This window comes from Henckelia pumila, chromosome 3, assembly GCF_033568475.1.
Source record: "Henckelia pumila isolate YLH828 chromosome 3, ASM3356847v2, whole genome shotgun sequence".
Classification (NCBI taxonomy): domain Eukaryota; kingdom Viridiplantae; phylum Streptophyta; class Magnoliopsida; order Lamiales; family Gesneriaceae; genus Henckelia; species Henckelia pumila.
In genome coordinates this window covers 19810174-19829347 of record NC_133122.1, presented here as the reverse complement: position 1 = coordinate 19829347, position 19174 = coordinate 19810174, and the positions used below count along the sequence as shown (strand labels likewise).

The 19174-nt window shown below is 33.9% G+C and overlaps 1 long non-coding RNA gene across 1 annotated transcript; it reads right to left on the bottom strand.

The window, feature by feature from the left end:
• Positions 1 to 3198: 3198 nt before the first annotated feature.
• On the bottom strand, positions 3199 to 5875 carry LOC140892438 (uncharacterized). Its single transcript, XR_012152830.1, has 3 exons — positions 5726 to 5875; positions 5487 to 5637; positions 3199 to 4895 (listed from the first exon to the last, which is right to left on the bottom strand). It is a non-coding gene; the product is annotated as an uncharacterized lncRNA (long non-coding RNA).
• Between the last annotated feature and the right edge of the window lie 13299 nt (positions 5876 to 19174).

Sequence of the window (19174 nt, the reverse complement as noted above, 5' to 3'; positions counted from 1 at the left end):
TATAAGCTTGCTTTTATGTATCTATCACAACGGTTTTTTTAAACCGTTGTCTTTGATTATTTTTTAAAAAAATATATGATAAAGTTCATTTTTTCACATCTCATCTTCTCCACAATTTCTCAGCCGATTTCTTCCATTCTTTTCTTCGACCAAAACCGCCACCTTTGACCGGCCATATCTCCGCCGTCGGTGCTCGAAATTTAGATCCGAGAGTAGATTTGGAAAGCTCTCGACAAGGGTTATCTTTTACTACCGATTTTGCCCACTTTAATCGCCACCCTCGTTGACCCCATTTTCTTCAGCCGTGCGATTTTCACTCCATTTTCGTCGTCGATCAAAGTTCAGCCTAAGAGGAAGGTTGTTTAATACTTGGGAACTCGATTTTGAAGATTTGAGGTATATTTGAAAATTAAGGTTATGAAATTTTGGGTTCTTGGTTCATTTGAATTTATATTATTGATTTGATTATGTGCCTCATCGTAGAGACTGAAATTGGTAAGATGACCCTTGCGAAAAGGAGTTAATCTCACGGCAGATTCAGTAGCGGAGAATTAATTCCATTTTTATTTTCTGCATTTCTCTTTGTTTGTTATTTTTTTAAAATGACGAGGCTAAGATGAGATCTTCGAGAATGTCATGCACCACCCTGATTTTTTTATGATAATTTCTCCTAACGCGTGATTGCATTAATTGGTATTTGGTCCCTTGAAACTCTCCTCCTGTCTCATAGGCTCACGAATCAAAGGTGAGTATTTTTGGGCACTTGTGTTGTGTGTGTTTGTTTCTTGTTTTTTTTTTTTTTTTTTTTTTCCTTTTCCTGATTTTCAAAAATTATACGTATACACGCAAATCCAATAATCACTATTAATTTATTGATGGATAACCTATATTTTTTTTTCAAAGGCAAAACGAAGAATAAAAGTTATACTAAATGTGTAGTCTTATATTTTAGTTGCTTTTTAAAGTAAATGAGTTATTTAGACATTTTCCACCCATGGATGTTCTTTGAATTGGGCTTTGTTGGGAGCCTTTCACAAAGGAATTTTTATGGCACAGATGACAATTGTTCAGAAGAAGAGGATCCAGTTTCTATTTTTCGTTGTTGCCATCATTGCTCTCAGTATCGCTGGTAATCCAATTGTTGCTTCTTTTTCTATGTTATCCCCCTTTCTTGGGTGCCGAATTGAGAATTTGGAAAGTTTTTAGAACCCTAATTGGATTCAGTTTATTGGATTGAGTTGAAAATGATAGAACCCTAAAGGCGTGTGGTACGACGAAGAGCGGCATCGGCGTGGCGTCGATGGGTGTCATGCTGCCGGAGCTGGTGATGAAGTCTATCGTTCCGGTGGTTATGCACTACAACAAAAAAGATAATAGACAAGGGTTAAAAAACGTTGTTAAAGGAGGGTCTAAAACCGATGTTAAAAGCCATGTTGTTAAAAGCCCGGTCAAATACAACGGTTTTTCACCGTTGTCGTTTGCTCAAAATACAACGGTGAAAAACCGTTGTCTTTGACCGGACTTTTAACAACATTGCTTTTAACATCGGTTTTAAATATGCAATAGACAACGTTTTTTCACCCTTGTCTTTTTTCAACTATAAAATAAAAAAAAATTATATACAATTTATCCAATATTATAAATTACACAAAATTCGAAAATAAAACTTATTATAAAATATTTAGCATTACAAATGACTCAAAATTAAAAAATTAAAATTTGAAAATTCTAGTTCCATGCACACTAGAAAATAGAGCTATACTAATAAACAAAGAATCGGCTAGAGAACAAGAACCATAGACTTCTTTAATCTCCCTTCTTCAAATCCACCACGAACGACTTGTCATTGAACTCAATTTACTGCCAACTAAAAAAGAAACGAGAAGAAGAAAATCAAAAGAAAAAATAATAAGCCGATGAAAATATCGTCTATAAGCAATGAAAATACCATCGAGATAGTGATCGATGTAGATGCAAATGAGATAAACTTTAGAAATGATTTTATAATATGGGGATATGAAAGAATCATCTGAAATAAATAGGCCAAACACGTCAATTTTGCGGTCAAGACGACTGGCACACATTAGTATCAAATCCACAAAAGTAAGAAAATGGTTCCGATTTAAAGATGCTATTATTCAATAACTAGGAAATCTTTGTAAGACTAGAGTTTACTCACAGAACCTCAAGTGATTGAACCAATCCTAGGGTGGATGGAATGTTCCCTTCGAATTTGTTTCCATCAAACAATCTGTCAATTTTTTTAAAACTATCCAAAACAAAGGAGAAGACGAGAGCGAGAGTACTTTGTTTGGTGACTTACAAGTGGATTAATGACATAGATGAGCTAAAAAGTTGTTCTGGGATTTGGCCTGAAAGTTGGTTCTTGTTAAAATGGCTACAAAGCTATGTTGAATCAGAAATTTCGAAAGGATAACAAAGAAAATATATTATTGAAATAGATGAGAACGACTTTCAAGACTTTAGCTTCACTTACAAGTGTATAATCTCTTTTTTTGGTTGGTCGGAATATAACTCTACGAAATTATTCCGGACAGCAAGAAAACTCCAAACCCGTGGACATCGGCGTGTTCCAACTTCCAAGCTTGGGAACATGTTATGGAGCTGGGTAAAATTATAGAAGTTCAAAATGCGCCTCTAAAAAAAGAAAATGTGCACGAAATTTATAATGTTATACACGCTATACTTCAGCTTCTTCAAATGACAAGTTATCTGGTAATATAAATTCTATCCCATAATGAATATATAAACATTATCTAACTCCTGAGCAGTAAATGTGATCCATATATATAATAACATTTATTTTATGGAAGCAGTCATGTTATTTTATCACACAAATGTTCAATTTGCAGAGGTTAATATTTGTTCTCTTGCACTACCAAGTTCCAAAGCATGGAAATTATTATTTTAAGCTAGCTACTTCGATTAAATGACAAGGAAATAAGTTATATATTTTTATTTTTATTTTGCGTTACTTTTGAAGGAAAAAAAAGCTGAAATAAATAACATAAAAAAATGAAAAATGTATGAAAATGCGGGTATGGTAGATACAAAGGAATCTAAAAAATATGAGATAGTATATTATATGTGAAAGTGCTGCAACAAATGTATAGAGTGTTTTATATCTGAAAGTGCGAGCATATGTGCATGTGTGTGTACACATATAGTGGAACTGCTGTAATGATGCAACAAAAGAGAAACAAAAAATTAAGGAACCATAATTAACTTGCCTTCATGTAAAAGTTTGAAAGCTTTACAATATCTTTCTTCAAATGTTTAACGAATGGACAATGGTTGCAGATGAACATAACTTGATGAATCCACTGACCCCATTATCAAAGTAAACTCGATTCTAGTATGAAAATTAACCTGTCTAAGCATGTTAGTGGTTCTCATTTTTCCAAGTGGAAAGATTTAATTCAAGCTTCGCATTCTTACTCTCCAACTCTTTCACCTTTCCCTCCAAATCGATCAAGAGATCCTTCTTCCTCTCCCTTGCATTTTGAGCTAATACTCGGTTCCTCAACAACTTACGAAAAACAAGCAAAAATAACAAAAGGAATTCCTATTCCATGGAGACTAGCGCAACCCAAGATAAATTCGAATATTAACTCCTACAACTTCTCTTTGTCTAGATAATGATCTAATTAAGAAAAACAAAATACTATCAAATTGTACATTATTGTGGTAGAAAGTAACAAAAGATATAATTAACAAAATATGAAACATGAAAAATATAATCCAATAAAATAAATTAAAACAGAAAGAGCAAGAGATTAATTGTGTGACAATTCATTATAGGTAGCACGAACAGTTATAAAAAAACTAAACAATACTAAATAACACACTGCATCCAAGCCATCTATTTTACCGTCACAAAATTGCTCTAGTTTGCTTCTCGATAAGATATAATAAACATTAAAATTCCAACTGTCACTGAACTCTCCATTCTTTGAAACCATAAATTGTTGTTCTATAAAATTTCAAAGATTAGGTGCTCAAGAAGTTTAAAAAATATTTAGGGCCAGAGAGAAACATAAAGCAAAAGTTATTTATGAAGAAATCTTAGTAACAAAGTTTCTCAAGCTGCCACGTACCACAGTACCAAAAAGAAAAAATATAACATTAATGTGGAGAAACACTACCACTTTGAAATAAACAACCTGGAAATTCGAACCAAATCTGAAAATTCGAACCAAATCAGCACCAAAATTAGAGTGGGAGGAAAAATTAATGAAAAATAACCCAAAAAGAACATTTGGAAACTAGCAAGACACAACTCGGGTAAAAGTTATGTATGAAGTGGGGATACAAAATGGGAATACTGCTCCACTTAGCTGCTACAAGGTCTAAAACAACCACTAGAAGTGAAAACAAACAATAAACAATGGCCCACAAGACGATCAATTTAAGAAAAAATATATAGCATATTAATACCATGAATTAAGACATAAAAATTGTCCGGCAATGAAAAATGAGCCCTGGATCCGTAAGTGAAGAGTTTGAATCCAAATTACATAAGTTAATGTACCAAAATGAAAATCTTGGCCAATTTCATATGAATAGAAGCATCCCTGTTTTTTTAAATTGTTTAAAAAGAAGTTAATGTTGTTTAGTTACCAACGAACAGAGTTTACATGGGCTAGGATCAAGAAGAATTGGGGTGACTTCACTTCCACCAATAGGCTGCCTCCCTGCAGCAAGAACCCTATTCGGTTTCCACCAAAGTGGCTGTGTATCCAGGCTCAACACTGATGCTCAAGCATTCAACAAGAATCTCAACTCCAGAGCAACACAGCAGCAGAAACAACTTCAAGGCCTCAAACTTGTTATTTTCGACATCTTCAAACCTCTATACGACATCATTTCAAATCCTGCCAAAAATGGTACCAAGAAACCGACTAGTCTATAAAAAAGTAAATAAACACCCATGTAGGTAGGCAAGCAATGCATTCATAGTGATTGTATCATGATCATCATAATGATTAATATTATATATATATATATATATATATATATTGATTGTATCAACTCCATTTTGTTAATTTACTTTGCCAAAACGACCGGAATCTCACTCTAATCCTTCAGCTACTCTTCAAATTCAACTCTAAATTGCAGATTAATTCTTGAAGAACCCAGAAAAGAAACAGTGAATCCAAATCATAAACTTCGAAGCAAATTCCACGTACAGACACATTGAAAAAAACAGCGAAATGCATTACCGTAAGAAAAAATCACAAGAACCTGGTTCAAGCTGGCACACGCTCTGAAATTGAACTTTTTTAAACTTGGACAAAAAAATAAAATCGCTAATCTTGTTTCATTTTCAAAAACCCCAACAGCAAAAGAAAACCCAATTAATTTAATCCAAAAAAAAATTGGCAAAGAAAAGATGAAAAATTAAGAAGACATACGCACAATCAATTAAAAATATGAAATAAACAGTAGAAAGATTATCGGAATACCTGAAACTTAGTGACCGACTGAGAGAAAAAAAAGGAGCACGACGCCGCGGGAAAATGATAACTTCGCGTGCGCAGAGAAGAAACAAAGGTCCGGGAAAATGATAAAGTTGCTGTCGAATTCCATCCTAAGCTCAAAATGAAGCAACTCAACCTGAAATCCAAGAAGAAGTGAATGGAATTCGCAAATCGAATATCGCATTTTCTGTTCGCGACAAGGTTTCCATCCTGTAGTTCTTTACCTTTGAAGCTCGATTCAAGCCATGGTTGAGGTCATCTATGGCTGGGCTACATGTTAGATACCTTGCCCTTTCTCAGACGACGTATCGACGAAGATGTTGGCGAAATTGGGATGGGGCTAGGGTTTGAACTTTGATGGGAACGATTGGGGATCTGGGTTTCATTTTGTTGAGAGAATGCGTAAACACATGTAGTACATAAATATTTATTTAAAAAATAAATAAATAATATTTATTTTAAAAAACTCATCTCCCAAATTTTTTTTTAAAAAAACTCAAAGAAACCGTTGTCTATAAGCGGGTTTTTTTAATCAAAGACAACGGTTTTAAAAAACCGCTGTCTTTGACCCTAAAAATTAGCTAATAGACAACGGTTTTTGAACAACCGTTGTCTTTGGTTTTAAAAAACAGCTCATAGACAACGGTTTTATGAAAAACCGTTGTCCGTTGTGTTTTAGGTGTTGTCTATCACCATTATTCTTGTAGTGATGGCTGGTGTTTTGGGTATTTATGGATTGATTATTGCCGTTATCATTAGCACTGGAATTAACCCTAAGGCCAAGTCCTACTACTTTTTTGATGGATATGCACACCTTTCTTCTGGTCTCTTGTGGTATTGCTGCCGGTATGGCCATCGGAATCGTCGGAGATGCTGGTGTTAGGTGAAATTTTTTCCCAAATAAAAAAGTTTTCTTTTTCTAATGTAATTTTATGCTTCTCTGTTTTTTGTGAATGATTAGAGATCTGTGCTACTCTCAGTTAATTAGAGTGGGACACTGGGACTAATTTTTTATGATGAACTGGTGTAAATGTGATAGTGAATGAACGTGATTTTGTTATTGAAAATTTGATATTTGATAAGATCTTGGATGCAGAGGGTGTGTGGTCGTTGGCTTTGACAATTGTTAGTAATGGCCTTTTACTGGTAATTGATAAATTGATATATTGTCTCTGATTTTGCTGTATCAAGCCTACCTGGAATCCATGGCATTGTAATTTATTAACACTGACAAAAGATTGTGGATTTGTTATTGATTTCCATCTGCTATTTGATCAATGTTTCATAGGCTGCTCCCTTCCACTCTTCCTTAAATTTGTTCATGTGTTTTTTGTATCTAATTATGAATTAGTTGTTTTTCATTATTTATCTTTAGCATTTTCAATGACTTCCTCCAGTGTACCGAGTAAGTTACTAGATCATGAATTGGAAGTGAATTTATTACTATAGCTTTCGATGTTTATTACTATTATTTTCACGGGTTTAAAGATGAAATCCAAGAAAACTTTAGTGATCCCACGTGGAAGATTCAATTACCCGGCATCCCATTTTTAAAGCTCTCCCAACGTGAACTTCCGACTTTAGCTGGACCATGCTCATTCCATTAAAATCGATACTCTTATTATTATTTTTATATAAGTTTTCTTGATGTAATTTTTTAAGTGCACTATTCGTGCAGTATAGTTTAAGCATTAATTAGTATTGGTCAGTGTTGGATTGGTCATTATACATTAATTTCTTTTTATGCAACTCTAGAGATTATTTAATTTTCTCATAGGAATTTGTTAAGTCAGACACCCCTCTTCCAACTCATCTGCGCTGTCACAAATATAAGAAAATAAAGTTGAACCTTGGCTAATAACTATAGGTTTTGACCTAGTGGTAAGCGTTTGATTCTAACCATCATTTAATTAAAAATACCATTGAGTAGTAAATGATTAAACATCATTAAAATTAAATCATTCCATGTTTATAATATTTATATAAGCATTAAATTTGAATTACGTTGGAATTTAAAACAATAATTTGAATTACATTAATATCTAACTGCATTATTGTAATATCCCGGTATTCACCAAACATGTATCACTATATTTTGAGATAAGATTAAAATTGAAAAATTCCTAAATATAGATTTGTCCATTTTTTTTAAAACCAACTTTCGAACAATTTATTAATCATCAATAGAGGAGTTACAATCATCCATAACAACTAAATACGTAGAATAAAATATTAATTGATTACACATATATTTGTTTTATCTAAACTCTAATGTTTGACTCAACTCTACAAAGATAGTAACATAGTATATTTATTTGTTATCTTTATATTATATATTCTTCATTATCTTATCCACAAATCTAGCAATATTTAGATTATATGCATTCAAATTTATTATAAAGTGAAATCAGCTTTAATTACTCTGAATGTTATTAATTACCAAGAAAAAATATTTGATAAATAAAAGGGGATCACTAGAATTTATTTCTAGCAAAAGAAATTAACGAAATTATCGTTATCTAATTGTAACCCCATGCATTCGTAAATATTTCTATATAATAATTCTTCCTCCAATTTATTCTTCATATAACTTTTGTTTCCCTTCAATTTGATCAATTGTAGAATTGCGTAAAAATGACTCTAATTTTATTGATCATTCAAGAGGTATAAATACAATTTACAATCGTAGAATATTGTACAGATAAATACAAAATAACCAACTAATCTTAGATATGAAATACAAGTAAAAAAATCACAATCTGATCTATGAATAAGGAAACAAATCATAAGAGATAATTACAAGAGTATAAAATATTCTAATAGGGCCCCTCAAGATGGAGGTTCTGGAGAAACACCAATCTTGAAAGACAGAGATCGAAGCCGGGATCCAGATAATGGTTTGGTAAGAGCATCAGCTAACTGATCATCGGAAGAAACATGCGAGATGCGTAACTTCGAAGCCTACACAAATTCTCGAACAAAGTGATAGTCCAAAGTGATGTGCTTCATACGAGAATGAAAAACAGGGTTCACACATAAGTAGGTGGCGCCAATATTGTCACTGTAAAGAACCGGAACTCCAGGGATAGAAACTCCAAGCTCAAGAAGAAGAGAGCTTAGCCAAGATAGTTCAGCAGCACCGGTGGCAATGACACGATATTTGGCCTCAGTGGATGAACGAGAAACCGATCGCTGCTTCTTAGAGCTCCACGATATAGGATTCGATCCAAGAAATATAACATAAGCAACCGTGGAACAGCGATCTTCCGGATTGCCAGCCCAGTCGGAGTCAGTATAACCATGCAGCGAGAGAGAGAGAGTCATGTGACCGAATGTGAAGACCATAATGAAGAGACCCATTTAAATATCGAAGTAACCGTTTAACCGCACCCCAATGATGTTCAGATGGAGCATGCATAAACTGAGAGAGGAGGTTGAGACGAAGGCAATGTCAGGACGAGTGAGAAGTAAATACTGAAGACTCCCAATGACCTGACGGTAAAGGGTGGCGTCGGCAGGTGGAGCCCCATCATTAACCGAGAGAGTAGTGCTGGTGGCAAGAGGAGTCTGGACAGGCTTGAAGTGTTGCATATTGAAGCGAGATAAAATATCAATGATATATTGCCTTTGAGACGGATTGAGCCCACTCGAATTGGGAATAACTTTGACTCCAAGAAAAAAAGACAGAGAACCCAAGTCTTTGATAGAGAACCTGTTTGTTAGTTTCCCAATAATGGAATCAATGAAGCATTATCACTAGTAATAATTAAATCATCAACATACACCAGAAAATATATAGTGTGACCATGGCTGCGGAGAATAAACAGAGAAGCATCAGACCGAGAATTAAAAAATCCAAGTTTAAGCAAATAAGCACGCAGTTCCTGATACCAGGCGCGGGGCTCCTGTTTGAGGCCATAAATAGCTTTGCGGAGTTTGCAAACATAATCCGGAAAGTTGGGATCAATAAAACCAGGAGTTTGTGCCATAAACACGTCCTCGTCAAGAGTCCCCTGAAGGAAGACATTATTTACGTCCAATTGACGCAATGACCACCGAAGATGAACTGCAAGACTTATTATGACACGAACAATTGTAGGCTTGACGAAAGGGATGTAGGTGTCATGATAATCAAGGCCAGGACGCTGATGAAAGCCCTTGGAAACCAAACGTGCATTTAAACGGTCCACAGAGCCATCATATTTGCGCTTAATGTGGAAGAACCACTTGCAGCCAATAATATTTTGAGAGTGATGAGAAGGGAAAAGATCCCAAGTGCCATTGCGTAAGAGCGCATCGAATTCATCGGACATCGCGGCACGCCAGCGAGGGTCCCCGACGACAGCAGTCACACATGTGGGCTCACAATCCAGAGAAATATTAGAGGCGGTGTGTAAAGAGTATCTTGAGGCGTGTGATGAGGGAGCAGTACGTGCGATCAGCTGGTCATCAGCCAAGATAGTGTCAGAGGAGGCATCCACTGACTGAGGAACAAGAAATATAGGAGGATCCGAGGAGGGAACAGGGAAGGGTGGACACGTGTCGGTAGGAGGGTAGGGAGGTAAAATTTGTTCAAAAAATCTAACATGGCGGGAGATGAAAAACTTGTTAGAAGAGACATCTAGACAAATATAAGCACTCTGGGTGAGGGAATACCCAAGGAAAATGCAGGGTTGTGATTTAGGATCTAATTTGTGATGAGTATAAGGGCGAAGCCAGGGATAAAAGAGACAACCAAACACACGAAGCTTAAGAAGATTGGGAGGGTGATGGAATAGCTTTTTGAAAGAGTATATCATTTCTAGATTTTTCTTAGGCATGCGGTTGATAAGATAGGTGGCAGTGGCAAACGCAAAGGGCCAAAGGCTAAGGGGAAGGGATGCTTGATGAAGAAGTGTAAGACCAATTTCGACAATGTGTCGATGACGACACTCAGAGTAGCCATTGTGTTCAGGAGTATGTGGGGGTGTGGTTAGATGGGAAATTCCATGAGTCACCAAGAATGACTTGAGGGCCAGGAATTCGCCACCATTGTCGGTGTAGAGGGTAATAATTTTACGATTGAACTTATTTTCAACGAGGGATTTGTAGCCAGTGAAGACAGAGAGGACATCGGATTTGCGTTGGAGAGGATATAACCATATGTATTTTGTAAAGTGATCCACAAAAATAACATAATACTTGTATCCATCCATAGAGAGGACCGGGGAGGTCCAAAAATCAGAGAAAATTAATTCAAGAGGAGCAGTGGATATAAGAGTGGACTCAAAAAAGGGAAGTTTATCACTTTTATTAATGTTGCAAGAATTACAATGAAAATTACCAAGCAAACTAGGAGACACTGATAAAACCCTAGAAGACACTAAATTACTGACAATGCTAGACGAAGGATGGCCCAGGCGAGAGTGCCACAAGGGCATCAACTCAAGGGCAGAGGAGAAGGCCAATGGAGATGAGGCTTTGGAGGTGGAAGAGAGCCAGATGTAGATGCCATTCTTACACGGTCCCGTGAGGAGCAGATCACCCGTGCTAATATCCTTCACTTGGAAACAAGTAGGAAGAAAGATAATAGAAATATTATGGGTTAGACATAATTGGGCAACAGATATTAGATTTTTAGCCATAGAGGGAACACAAAGGACATTATGTAGAGAAAAATAAAATAGCGAAGTTGACAAGGTGAGTGAGCCAATGTGTGAAATAAACAAACCAGAGCCATTGCCAACGATAATGGAGTCAGAGCCGCCGTATGGGTAGTGGAGAGACAGATTGGCGAGGTCAGTAGTAACATGATGGGAGGCACCCGAGTCAAGAACCCACTCTGAAGAGACCGAAGCAGTAACTGGTCGAGAAGCAGTGTGAGCCTGCGGCCCATGGTAGACTGGAGGGGCGAAAGCGGTTGGAGACGAGGGATACCATGGAATGTATTGAAAATCTGGACACCGCTTGGCGAAGTGACCTTGGACGCCACATAACTGGCAACGCCCCAAATATGGTTTAGGAGCAGATGCATCAGGTGGACGAGGATGCCATGGGGCTGGAGCTCACGGTGGCGTTGAGGGGCAGAAAACCGAGAGAAACCCGATGAGAAGCCAGGGGCAGCGGACTTGGCAGAGCGAGCGGTGGCAAGTGCGGTGGCCGGGTTGCTAGGAAGAGAGTTGCAGATCATAAGTTGTGCCTCAAAATTGACCAGTTTCTCATGGAGTTCATCAAAGGTGATTGAACTCTCACGATCTTGAATTGCAAGTGACAACTCTTTGTAGCTGTCATCGAGTCCATGGAGGATTTTGAGAGTTAGATCCTCAATGTCGACTGCAACGTTCATGAGTGCAAGCGCATCAACATGGGTTTTGATGCCTTGGAGATACTCAGAATAGTTTTGGAGCCCTTAACCGGATTGGAAAGATGAGATTTAAGTTGCATGATGCAGCCACGGCTAGGGGCAGCAGAAGTTTTGTCAAGGATGGACCAGGCGTCAAGAGACGTGCGAGAACAAGCGATGAAGGGGATGATGTTGGGGGAGAGAGCGCCAATGATGGCGTTGAGCAGCAGCTGGTCCTGCCGAATCCATGGTGAATAATCCAGGTTGGTGATAAGTGCAATTTATGCACTTAATTTATATATGATTTTACTTGACTTTTGTCATGTATCGAGTGGATTTTATGCATATTTGTTGTTGTTTTTGTGAGATGAAAGAATTAAAAATTTAGAAGAAAAGTATTGAGAAGAAGGGGGAATGATGAATTATGGAGCAGCAACTTCAGAAATTGACTGGGATTTTTGAGACATTCAAATCCGATCTTCACCGTTCATAATAAAGTTTAGGATGTTTTAAAGCTGATGTCAAAATTTCAGCTCGATCCGATGGCTAGAACTTTGGTATTGATTTTTTTAAATAATGCTGCGCGCTGGACACAAGCTGCAGCGCCCCGACGCCATAAAACTGGCGCTCCAGCGCCCGACGTTTCATTTCCGAGAATTTTTTATGCCGAGCAGCGCCCCAGCGCCCTAAATAGGTGCTCCAGCGCTGCTGCTGCTGCGAGATAGAAAGTGCAGAATTTCGGAAATTTAAAAGACTCGATTGTCGGGTTTTATTTGACGGGCTTCGAGGAGCAATAAAAGGAGAGAACACAACGAGGGAGAGGGGGAGCCGCACAAATCAGCCGCACATTTTGGAGAGAATCGAGAGGAGAAAAAGCGGCACCCAAACAAGAGAACCACACATAACTACACATTCAAGTAGGCTTGGGACACGAATTTGAGACGTGGGAACGAACGACAAGGGATAATCAAATCACACGACAGAGGAAATTCATCTGGGGACGGACTGTGATTTTTATTATCTGCCTTGATTTATTATGAGATTTTTGAATATGTCTATGTGTTTATTTATTTCATTATAAACTTATTAGTTGTTTCTAGAGATTGACGGATCTTGATTGGAGTTTCATGTTTTGACTATTATTTTGCCTACTATTATTTATTCTTAACAATTTATTTGTGTATTCCTGTTTTGATTATCTTTCAATTACTTGATCAATAATTGAATTGTTATATTTATTTGAAATCTAGCACTCGAGAGAGGCGATTTTGAATAGGATCATAGAAAAACACAACCTAGGATTTTTTTAGAGTTCGAGAGGCTTACAAGTTCCTTTGAGGTCATTGAAAGAGAACCATAGAACTTGATTAAATTATTTTGTTTTTTGATTTCTGATAGGGATATCGAAATTAGCATTAGAATAATAACATTTACTCGGCACTCGAGAGATGCAGTAAATAAAAATTAAGGGTTCTTGGCCTATAAATTGGAATAGATGGTATAATCAATTGATATGATTTACATGAATGAAAATCGAGTGATATCTTGTATCTAGAACCTGTCTCGGATCATGTACCCAAAGCCATCATTGAAATTCTGGATTCTTTATTTTATTTAATTTTAGTTTATTGAATTTCAAACTTTGATTTTCTAAACAAACTTGAGATTATTCTAATTACAGTATTTAGTGTGAATATAAATTTTCAATCCTCGTGGGAACGATACTCTACTTACTCTATATTAAAACTTGACACCACGCGTGCACTTGCGGGCACAAAATTACGCAACAGTTGGGAATGGAGGCTTCGTTTTGAGTGATGATAGGAGGAGGGCACGGTTTGGTGCCATCGACGAAACCGAGGAGATCGTAGCCAATCAAGAGGGATTGAAATTGAAGACGCCATGCAGAGTAATTAGTAGAGGTAAGCTTCAATGGTGCTTGTGCAGTAATATTGAAGGAAATTAAGGGAGGGGATTTGTCGTGTGTTGGTGGAGGAGGCGGCGCTGTGGTGGAGTCAGTGGTGGCCATGGGCGTGGTAGAGAAAAAATATTGATTTGTAGCGTTTAGCCTTGTGGCTTTGATACCATGTAGAATTGTGTAAAAATTACTCTAATTTTATTGATCACTCAAGAGGTATAAATACAATTTACAATCCTAGAATATTGTAAAGATAAATACAAAATAACCAACTAATCTTAGATATGAAATACAAGTAAAAAGATCACAATCTGATCTATGAATAAGGAAACAAATCATAAGAGATAATTACAAGAGTATAAAATATTCTAATATCAATTTCATTCATCACCTCCTCTTTCTTGTTTCAGCAGTTTTTTTTATTGAAGTTTAGCTGATACAAGATTTTAGAAGTTTCAACCATCAATTCAAGGTAAATTAAATTAAAAATATCAATATATATTAGCGACATTTTAGCAAACAAATTTCAATCTCGTCTTTATTTTCTTTTTTGTAAAGCTTAGAGACGGTTTAAAAGCGGCGGTCGAAACCGTTGCTAATTTAAAATTAGCTAGCGATGGTTTGGCAACAAATTTCAATCTCGTCTCAATTTTCTTTGTTGCAAAGCTTAGAGACGGTTGTTAAAAATTTGTAGCTAAAGCAGATATTTGCATTTCTTTATGATTTCAATGAATTACTAATTTATTAAATTTAAAATTTTTAATTCCCAGAAAATTAGCTAATAACAACACGTTTATTTTTTAAGAATGCTCAAATATAAGGTGATATCCCATTTGACTCTAATTGTTGTACTTAAAGGAAAAAAAATTAACATTACATTGTTGGCATATGTATAATAGCGAATGTGATTATATAATTTGGAATATGTCAATGGGATACTTATAATTTATATGTTTATAGAGAATTATTCATTTTTAATTGGGAAAATCATTCTTTCGTAATCTAATTTTAATTATTGCTTTATTAATTCTATACATTTATAAGTTCTATTTTTTTTTTACTATACAAGCACATACGTGTTAGAATATAAATATATATATATATATATATATATATATTTCTTTTTTCTTTTTCAAAAACAACAAATATTTTTATTACTAGACCTTTTTAAAAAAAAAAAAATTAGAGACAACTCTAGCATGCTGCATGCATTTCAAGTTCAAGTTCAAGTTGAACGATCGATCTGTCATTCGTACCAGCGACTCTTGCATGATATATATATATTTGTAATAAAATAATTTGTTTATGCTAATGAATTTTCATATTATTTTAAGAATAAAATTAGTTATTCTTGTATAAGGAGCAGATTTTTAAAGAAGTAGTCATATGATTATTAATTTGATGCACATAAGTTGAATACAATGCACACAGTTTTTGCACATAGAGTGGTTATCATTAATTTCTGATAGAATTTATAATATACGTTTCTTGTTAACTTTATATTTATGAATTTTTTTTCGAACCCTCTTAATTATTTGATATTTGATTTGTGAAAATGAGAAGCGGGTAAAAACAACAATGAACAACACAAATTTCTCGGCAGAAATCTCTGGAGCTCACGAAGAGCTAATGTTTATAGCCGCAACAGCTCTAATTGAACTAGCAAACTCCCGTACGAGCCATAAATTAATCTACATATATATTTTTTGAAAATCTACAAATATTTTCAATTAATGGATTTTAATGCACATGCACATAAATTGCCCACCAAACGCACAGTTTTCAAGAAAGATTTGATGGGATCATTGGAATTTATTTCTAGCAAAATAAATTAGTGAAACATTTATCTAACTATAACCCTATTCATTCGTAAGTATCTATATATATATATATACTAGTATTTTGCTGCACGCGTTGCGTGCTCATACATTTCGTTTTTTTAACGAAGACATTAAATAATAAATTGTAAAATTAAAAAATAATAAAGATATAACGTTTTCTTTAACAAATATTCACAAAAACATTTATCTGATTATAACCCTATTCATTCGTAAGTATCTATATATATATACTAGTATTTCGCTGCACGCGTTGCGTGCTCATACATTTCGTTTTTTTAACAAAGACATTAAATAATAAATTGTAAAATTAAAAAATAATAAAAATATAACATTTTCTTAAACAAATATTCACAAAAAATATATATATCTTATAAAGTGAATGTCATTTTTGTAAATAAAAGAATATCAAAGAGCACAAAGTGAGCATCTAATGGCTAAAAAAGAGAAAATCGTATAAAATGACTATTTTATCCAATAATTTTGGTTTTATTGAAGGGAAAATGCCACTTATCACCCCTGTGAAAAGGTAAAAGAGCACAGAACACCCCGTGTAAAATAAATGATCATTCACAACCCGTGTTCTTAAAATTAAAACAAACTTGCCCCATTAATATGTTATATTAAAAAATTATTTTATTTTATAGTTTTATGAATTTCCTAAAGATTATAAATTTTGTTTTACGGTAATAAAGATTATAAATTTTAAAATGTTTTCTACAATTTATTTTTTAAAAAATGCTTGATTTGAATATAATATACCACGTGAAACCCACATATATGCAAAGATTTAAACAAATTATTATTTTATTTTTTGTTTTTATGAATTTCCTAAATATTTTAAATTTTAAAATGTTTTCTACAAATTGGGAAAAAAATTGCTTGCTTTCGATAAAATCATCAACGTGAACCCACATCCTCTTCATTTCAAAAGGAAAGAAAAAAAGGAAAAGAAAATCCATAAACTCTCTGTTTAAATTATAGAAAAGACTGTTTAAAAAACAAATCAAAATAAAAATTACAGAAAATAAAAAAAGAAAAGAAAGAGAATCCATCAAATCAAGGACTCATTCGTAAATTATGTATTTTAAAATCCATTAAAAACAATAACACTTGCACTCAAAGCGCGTGCAAAAAAGTGAGGGGTTTTATGTTTTAATTTTAAAAACACAGGGTTGTGAATGATCATTTATTTTACACGGAATGTTCTGTGCTTTTTTACCTTTTCACAGGGGTGACAAATGGCATTTACCCCTTTATTGAAAATTAAGTTAGGAGATAATGGTAATTTTAAATCAAGTTTCACCAATTAATTGAAAGTTTGTTAATGAGGGTCTCTAATTTAATAATATAATAAGATATAAAATAATTCTTCTTCCAATTTATTATTCGTTGTCCTTCAATTCGATCCATTTCATCCATCAGTACCTCACCTCCTCTTTCTTGTTTCAAGAATTCTTCATTAAAGTTTAGTCTATACAAAAATTTAGTATTGGTCAGTGTTAGAGATTATTTAATTTTCTGTGTTAAGTACTTGCCATCTCTTTATTTTTTGAATTTAAAGTACGTACAATATTTGTGCAACATGTTTTGAACCCCTATTGGTTAATTATAAATAGTTTATCTTATATTGAACAATAAGTTATTTATTTAGTTGTTTTTTAAATTTTGACCGAGGATCTCTTAATCTAATGACAAGAGTGAGGCTCCATGGATTAAATTCCCACTTCTGAGTTTAGGTAGATAGATTTTATTTACCATAATTATATCCGAAAAAAATAATTTCAAAAAAAAATTATGAACGAAAATTTTCGATATAAATTATCAATCATCTTTAGGCCTCTCGATCGTCATATAATCATGTGCATTTTTGTCCAGACGTTTTCCAATTGATTTGATGAAACTACAAATTTTTTGTAGGTCATCTTCTTCCTATTCCCAACACTATTGAAACTAATTTTCTTTGGTCATTGTTCTCTGTGACCACTTTCATTTTCATTGAATTTCAGTCCCTTTTGGATGTATTTCAGCTGTATAAAATAGTGTTTGAGATGATTTTTAAAAAGTAATTTTCAAAATGTATTAAGGAAAAATTGAGAATTACTTTCTAGAAGTTGTCACCCACTGCCTAAGATTGATATTTGAAGGAAATAATGGATAAGTGAGTTAGTTAACTGTATGTTGTTGTCATCATATTTTATGGAATTTGTGAACTTTTTCGATGGAAAGGAAAAAAATAATAATATTGATGAAATGTTTCTAGGAAAAAATAAGTGATAATTGGATTTATTTTGGAAGGTAAAATGTATATGTGGAATTGTGGGAGCAATTTTTAATCTATATTAGTATCCGGATGCACGCGATGCGTGACTTCTATTTATATTTTTTAAACTGTAATAATAATAATAATAATATATAGTGAAATAAAAGAAATAACATTTTTATGCAAAAGAATACAGTGAAAATGAAATTTTTGTAATTACATAACTCATCAAAGGGCAAAAAACACGAGGGAGACCATACTAACGTACCAAAACCTCCCTCATGTTTAATATAGTACTAGCAAGCAAAGCACACGCGTTGCGTGTGTCATGAATACATGAGTCAAAAAGTTTATGATAAACTCGAAATAGAGAAAATTAAAAAGTTGTAGCTTGCCCATAAAAATAGAGATTGACATATCATATTATACAATGATAATGCAAAATCTACATAAATTGAAATTGCCAACAAAACCATATAATGCAGAAAGAATGTATAATCTCAAATAAAGTCAAAACATTAAATTAAACAATATTAACAATAAAGTTGAAATCAAATAAAAGAATTCAGTGGACTCATATTATATAAGCAAATTTTAAATCACATTTATAAAAAATTTAACAAATTTCAAATGATGTTCATTAAAAACAATTGAAATTGGTTTGATGTGATCATAAAACCAATAACATAAATCAAGTACACAATGAACATGCAAGCAACAAAAGTGATTTATGTTTGTGAATACTCAAAGAAAAAATTAGTTTGTTAGTTTTTTAAATTTTTCTGGCTGTTATTTTTCTTTAGTCAATATAAATTGAAATAAATTTCATAGCAAATGGACCGAGAACAACAAATGTAATCGAATGTAGATGCAAGAATTAATATAATATTAATTTTTATATTGTATTGTATTTGTATTTCTTATTTCAAATAAACCGATACCATTATGAATCTGCTCTTGAATAGGTCGAGCTGCAAGGATTTGGTTGTCCCTTAATTGTGAATCAGTAGCCAAATATAGATAATTATAAAAAACCAAACACAATTTGTTTAAATATCTACATATATAAAATGGTAAATCAACCAACAAATTTTTCAATCATATTAGGAATATGATTTAAATAACCGTTAATAGGGATTTAAATGCAAAGCCAAAGAATTTATAAGCTGCCAATTTTTCGAGAAAGCAAACAGTAGAATTTTCAAATATTTGCTTCTCAAAGTTTTCAATCCAAGCTTCATCTGTTAAGTGGTTGATTCTTACACCAACATATTCTGTAAGTGGGCTTTGTTTTAAAACCTTACGTATGTTTGAAAAATCTCGATCGTTCAT